Below are 7,557 nucleotides of genomic sequence, written 5' to 3' on the forward strand. Positions count from 1 at the left end.
TCCGAGGCTTCGGACTATAAATAGCCTGCGAGACTCTCCAGATTTTTACACTTTTTCACCCCATTTTTGGTCCTTTTTCACCCCTTTCACTTCCATAACCTCACAAACAACCCCCAAGGCCCCTGTATCGTATCTAAAACCCGAAGCAAGCCCCGAAGCCCCATAATTCTCGAGAAGATAACCTCTTTCCAGTCGAAGTGTTGCCTGCATAAAGCCCGATTTTTACTCAAAACTCACGGTTTCTTCGAGAAAGATCATCTATAGAAACGAAACGCTGCCCAAATGACCACTTATCAAGTGAGTTCATAACCCTATAATCTACCTTTTTAATGGTTTTTAAATGCTTTTTAGGGGGGGAGGGGGGGGGAGAATACAAGTTGAACACAATATAAATTGTGTTAATAATTGTATGTGATAATGATCACACAAAGGGTTTCCTTATGCTTTTAAGGATTACCAAATACTTCCAAAATGACTTAGAGCCATGTTAAATCTTTAAAGTCATGTAAACTCCGTTAAATTATTTGAAAAAGTTTTTATGAACTATTTCAAATTATAATTGCCAAAATCATGATTATATATGTATAAATATATAAATAAGATTTGAAGGGCTTAGGACTAATGAATTATCTTATTTCTTTTTCCTTGTTTGGATGTGGAATTAAGGTGGTGTTATTTGTCCGAAGGTCATTTCCTTCTTAATTATATATATATATATATATATATATATATATATATATATATATATATATATATATATATAATACATATATGAATATAAAAGGTTGCTTCATTCGGTATCATTACCTTTGTATCATGCTGAGCAAAGGTGTTCATCCATGAGAAATCATGCTAATCAGATAGAACATATAAATTATAATAGGTATAATTTATGATTCAAAACTAAATATACAAGTATGATTCACGATTTTATACTTTCCAAGGAAATTACCAACAATTCATTTATCTATACCAGGATATGTATAATACCTTTAGTATATGGACAACATATTAAAGAAGTAATAATACATTATACCGGGTTTGCATTAACAAGGGTACAATACAACGTACCAGGGTTAGCAATCACGGGGTAATAATACATCATATCGGGTTTGCATTAACAAGGGTACAATACAACGTACCAGGGTTAGGAATCACGGGGTAATAATACATCATACCGGGTTTGCATTAACAGGGGTACAAATACAACATACCAGGGTTAGCAATCACGGGTAATAATACATCGTAAATCTCGTTTAAACAATAAACTTGTGAGACTCTTAATGGTGTACTTATCTAAGTACGACCTTAAGTCCTGACTTATTAACCAGAATCTTCTGTAGGGAGGGCGTGAATTTGTGTATAGATCTATATGGGACTGACAATCCCGCACCTTCACTGTTCGCTACAGTTTGGCCGGCAGGCCTAGGGTGTCAAATATCATATCGTTTCCGACGCCTGAAGAACGTCGCATCAGGCACATCAATCACATTAGTATGGTTAATAGAACTCACATGGATAAAACAACGAGTAAATTACTTAGTATTATACTTCTCTTAAAACAGTAAGAAAAGATAATTACATCATGAGCAAATATACCTTCTATTAGTTTTTACTTACAGTAAAAACTACGTATCATGAAGTCAAGTATGGCAAATATACTTGTACTTCTGGTTTTGGAACATTTAAAACCACAAAGCAGTATTATGGATAATATAATATTTCCAGGATTAATACTAATGTTTTACTGTAGAACGGATATAATTAAGAATACTTTTACAAATGAAACGGTTTATAGGATTAAACTACTTTTACAAATTAAACGGTTTATGGGATTAAACTACTTTTACAAATGAAATGGTTTATGGGATTAAACTACTCTTACAAATGAAACGGTTTATGGGATTAAACCACTTTGACAAATGAAACGGTTTATGGAATTAAACTACTTTAGCAATTGGAACTTAGTCATTTACTCTCTGTAAACTAGTATACAATAAAGGACCTTTAGTGGTTAATTCTATAATTCCTTAGTTTTTACATCTGAGTTATACCTAAGTAATATCCGATTGACAGTGAAATGTGTGACTTCCGCCTTACTTCATGTTCCTTGTTTGGTTGTGGGCTTAGGGCAGATACACTCATTTAACTGTCCATTCGATATTAGGTTATATATAACTAGTATAAACTAAGTAATTGCAGAGGGAACTATTGAGGTTATCAGTTTATCACCTCAGGAAATATAGGATTTTCTGGAGGAACCAGCGAACTTTTCCAAGAACTTAGAGTATACTTTATAGAACTAAAATACTTATGAACTCACCAGCTTAAATGCCGATCTACTCTTTCAAAATAACTTGTATTCTTAGGAATCCAGTAGACAGGTACACTCCTGAAGCTTTTGAGAAGACTACCTAGTACCATACCGCGACTCTTGTCTTCTACTGTACCTACTTGGGTGTTTGAATATGTAATGTTTAAACACTTGTGTAAAACTTATACTTATTAATGAAATGGTTCTTTGTACTTTGATTACTATATCGCATGTGTTGTGTTACTTACCTAAAGTCCTCCGCCCCCGAACGTTTATGCCGTTCTGGTTTGGGGGTGTGACAAATAGGCCACAAGAAGCCCGTTTTCCCAATGAAGGATGTTACATGTTTTGCGTGTGGTATTACTGACCACAGAAATCACTTCTGTCCTACTCTTACTTGTCAGGTGACGGGGAGTCAAGCTTCTGTTCAACAACCGGCGAGAAGTCAAGATCCTGTTCAACAACCAAAGAGTACTCCAACTAAAAAGGAGGAGGTGCCAAACGCTAAGGGTCGTGCATTCCAGATTACTACAGAAGAGGCACGCGAGGACCCGAATGCTGTGACGGGTACATTTCTTGTCAACTCTAGACCTGCTCACATCTTATTTGATTCTGGTGCCTCAGATTCTTTTGTGTCTCATGAATTTGCGCATTCTTTTCAAATTGCTTGCTATGCACTCGCGCAACCATTTCACGTAGATACTGCGGGAAGTATATCATTACTGGCTGATAAAATATGTAGGAATTGTGTCGTAGAAATTGAAGGCTATAATTTTCTTGCTAACCTGATTCCTATCTCCTTGCCCAACTTTGATATTATTCTCGGCATGAATTGGTTGTCAAAGAACCATGCAGAACTCTTATGCTATGAAAAGATAGTACGTATTCCTATTGAAGGGGAGAATCCTATTTATGTCTACAGTGAACAAAGAAACTTAAAAATAATCTCTTTCCTAAAAGCTCGTAAATTCATATTGAAGGGGTGTTCTATCTATTTGTCCTATACCGTCGATATCTCAAAAGAGGAGAAGAAAACGGTAAATGACGTTCCTGTTGTTAATGAATATCCTGATGTTTTCCCCGATGATTTGCCTGGACTTCCTCCGAACTGGCAAGTAGAATACTGAATTGACCTTGTGCCTGGTGCTGCTCCGATTGCGAAGAATCCTTATCATCTTGCGCCAGATGAGATGAAAGAAATGATGATCCAACTGCAGGAATTACTTGACAAAGGCTTTATTCGACTGAGTACCTCTCCTTGGGGTGCTCCAGTATTGTTTGTCAAGAAGAAGGACGGATCGATGCGAATGTGTATTGATTACCGTGAGCTAAATAAGGTGACTATCAAGAACAAGTACCCACTACCTCGCATTGACGATTTATTTGATCAACTTCAGGGTGTTAGATATTTCTCGAAGATTGATTTGAGATCTGGCTATCATCAGTTGAAAGTACACGAGCAGGATGTACCGAAGACTGCTTTTCGTACTCGTTATGGGCATTACGAATTCCTTGTCATGCCGTTCGGTCTGACAAATGCTCCTGCCGTATTTATGGATATGATGAATCGCGTATGCCGTCCAATGCTCGATAAATCTGTCATCATATTCATTGACGATATTCTTATCTATTCCAAGTCTGAATCTGATCACGCCATTCATATTTGTGAAATATTAGAACTTCTTCGAAAGGAGAAATTATATGCTAAATTCTCGAAATGTGAATTTTGGCTTCGTCAAGTTCAATTTCTCGGCCATATGATTTCTGGTGACGGTATATCCGTAGATCCTACCAAAATCGAAGCCATTCAAATTGGGAAGCGCCTCGTAATGCTTCTGAAATTTGCAGCTTCTTGGGTCTCGCAGGATAGTACCGGAGATTCATTAAAGATTTTTCGCGTATAACCGTACCTCTCACGAGTCTTACACGAAAGGAGGAAAAGTTCGAATGGGGTGAAGCCCAAAGAAAAAGCTTTCTCAACTCTAAAAGAACTTTTGACTCATGCTCCAATCTTATCACTTCCAGAAGGTGATAATGATTTTTCTGTATATAGCGATGCTTCAAGGTTAGTACTAGGTTGTGTGTTGATGCAGCGTGGCAAAGTGATAGCCTATGCCTCAAGACAACTGAAAGAGTATGAAACGAATTATCCCACCCATGACCTCGAACTCGCTGCAGTGGTATTTTCCCTAAAACTTTGGATACATTACCTTTTTGGTACAAAATTTCAATTGTATACCGACCACAAAAGTCTCAAGTATATATCCAGTCAGCAGACTTTGAATATGAGACAACAACGAGCCATGGAGCTGATCAAAGACTATGACTGTGAAATCATGTATCATCCTGGAAAGGCTAATGTAGTTGCTGATGCACTTAGCCGGAAAGTTTATCATAATAGTGTGTGTTATGTTATTTCCCACACTACCGTAAGATTCACTATTCTTGATGAACTTGAGAAATGGCAAGTAGAGGCCCTAAAGTCAGAAATGTGAAGAAAGAAGGGATGGAACATTATACTGATGTTTTACTTGATGATCCACGAGGATTGAAGGTATTTAAGAATCGACTATGGATTCCAAAGATTGGTGGATTAAGACGAAAGATTTTAGATGAATCCCATAAGTCTAAGCTGTCAATACATCCTGGTACAAGTAAAATGTACTATGATGTACGAGCCGATTATTGGTGGCCTGGATTGAAGAGAGACATTGGAAGATACATACATGAATGCTTAGTATGTTTACAAGTCAAAGCGGAACATCAAAAGCCATATGGTATTCCAGAAGGTATTAATGTCCCTATGTGGAAATGGGAGGAGCTGTCCATGGATTTTATTACCAAATTGCCAAACACTGCTAGACAGCATGATCACATTTAGGTAATTGTCGACCGTCTAACTAAAAGCGCCCATTTTCTCGCCATGCGTGAAACAGCCCCTATGGAGAAATATGCCCAAGTATACTTAGATGAAATCATTGTGAGACATGGTGTGCCACTAAAGATTATTTCTAAACGTGATACTCGCTTTACTTCTCATTTATGGGCAAGTATGCAACGTGAATTTGGATCTCGGATCGCTCTCAGCACAACTTATTATCCCCAGACAGATGGTCAGACGGAGAGAACAATCCAAACAGTAGAATATATGCTTCGTGCATGCGTCTTGGAGTTCGGTGGTAACTGGGATAAATATTTACCCCTTGTCGAATTTTCATATAATAACAGTTACCACACTTCAATCAAAATGCCACCATATGAAGCACTATATGGACGTAGATGTCGTACTCCATTATGTTGGCGTGAAATAGGACAGAAAATCCTTGGAGGCCCTGAAATGATTCAAGACACCACCGACAAGATTCAAATCGTACGAGAAAGAATGAAAGCAGCCCAGAATCGACAGAAGTCCTATGCGGAAAAGAGAAGACGACCCATAGAATTCCAAGTGGGTGATTTCGTAATGCTGAAGGTATCCCCGTGGAAAGGCATTATGCGATTTGGGAAGAAAGGAAAAGTAAGGCCTAGATTCGTTGGTCCTTTCAAAATCATCCAGAGGATTGGTAGATAAGCATACCGCTTAGAATTACCTGAAGATTTGGCAGGTATACATGATGTATTTCATGTGAGCTACCTGCGTAAATGTTTAAGCATATATGACGAAGCAGTTCCGTTATCCGAGGTGAAATTGGATAATAAGTTAACATATGTAGAAGAGCCTGAAGAGATCGTAAACGAAACAACGACTAATCTACGTAATAAAGAAGTGGAGTTGGTGGTTGTTAAGTGGAAACACCATTGAGGCCCAAATTATACTTGGGAAAATAAGAATGAGATAAAAACAAAATATCCCCATTTGTTTAAATCGTTGTAATTTCGGGGACAAAATCCTCAAAAGGAGGAGGTATTTGTAACATACGCGTTTAGTTATCGTGTTTTATAATGAATAATATTATGAAATATTATATGAATTTGTGTATTGAGTTCTAACAAATAGTTTTTACTTGAATTGAAGTAAAACTATGTTTAGAATCACTCGGAAAATATTGGAAGTCTTATGAGATTCCAATCTAATGTCAAATATTAAAATTTAACGAAAATATAAAATTTGAAATAAGTAAAATTTTATTATTGAAAGTTGTAAAGAATCTCGTTAGAGACATTTAGGCGAAAAACTCATCGAAATCCGAGTTATAACGAAGAAGTTATGGCTATTTGAAGTTTCGTGACAAAACCGGCACGACGCTGTATGACGTAAAAAGTGAGTTTTCGATAAACTACTTTTTAGCTTTAATGATCTAAACGAAATTCGTATTATTCGTTAAACCGAGAATTTTCATAAAAAGAACGTCCAAATCTGACTTCATATGAGGAAGTTATGAATTTTCTAAGTTTCGGAATAGCAGTAGACAGCTAAAAACTCGAAATAAAGATCGAGTGATTTTTAGCCGACGCAACCTAAACGAGAATCAAAGGTCTCGTCAATAGTAGTACAACGGTAAAAAGACAGACGAAAACGGACGTAAGATGAAGAAGTTATGAGTTTTTAACAGACTTTTCATGTCCCGGCCCGTTAAAAATATAATATTAAAAATGAAGTCAAAATTAGCCGACGGAGTCTAAACGAAAGTTGTAGAACATAATTTCACCTATGCGTGGATATAAAGAACATTGAAAATGGAGCTCGTATGCAAAAGATATTGATTTTTGAAGTTTTTAAATAAAAATAAATCAAAAATCGAAGGATTATCCGAAGGGTACGCCCATCGTAATTCGCTTCGTACGCCCAACGTACTTCGCACATGCAGGGTCAGAAGTCAGCCACGTCCTTCTCTCTTTGCACGAAGCAAACGTATCAAGTTGGATTGCCACGTCCAAGCCCGAATTCCGATCAGATGACACCTCGCAGGTACGCCCTGCGTACGAGGGGTACGCCCCGCGTACTAAGCCACCTCGCAGTACGCCCAACGTACCAAGGACTTACGCCCAGCGTACTCAGCAGCTTCGCTGCCCTATAAATAGATACCGAGGCTGCCGTATTTTTGTTTAGAAAATGTCATTTCTTTCACACTTTTACACCTCCCACTCACTCTCAATTTACCCTAACACCCCCGAAGCCCCAGTATCATTCCCGACACCCGAAGCAAGCCCCGACGCTCCGAAGTTCCTGAGAAAATTATATTTACAAGCCGAAACTCTGCCCGTGTAAGGCCGGTTTTCAACTAAAATTTCCGGTTTCGTCA

Source organism: Lactuca virosa, chromosome 4 (assembly GCF_052849685.1).
Source record: "Lactuca virosa cultivar CGN04683 chromosome 4, Lactuca_virosa_CGN04683_v6, whole genome shotgun sequence".
NCBI lineage: Eukaryota > Viridiplantae > Streptophyta > Magnoliopsida > Asterales > Asteraceae > Lactuca > Lactuca virosa.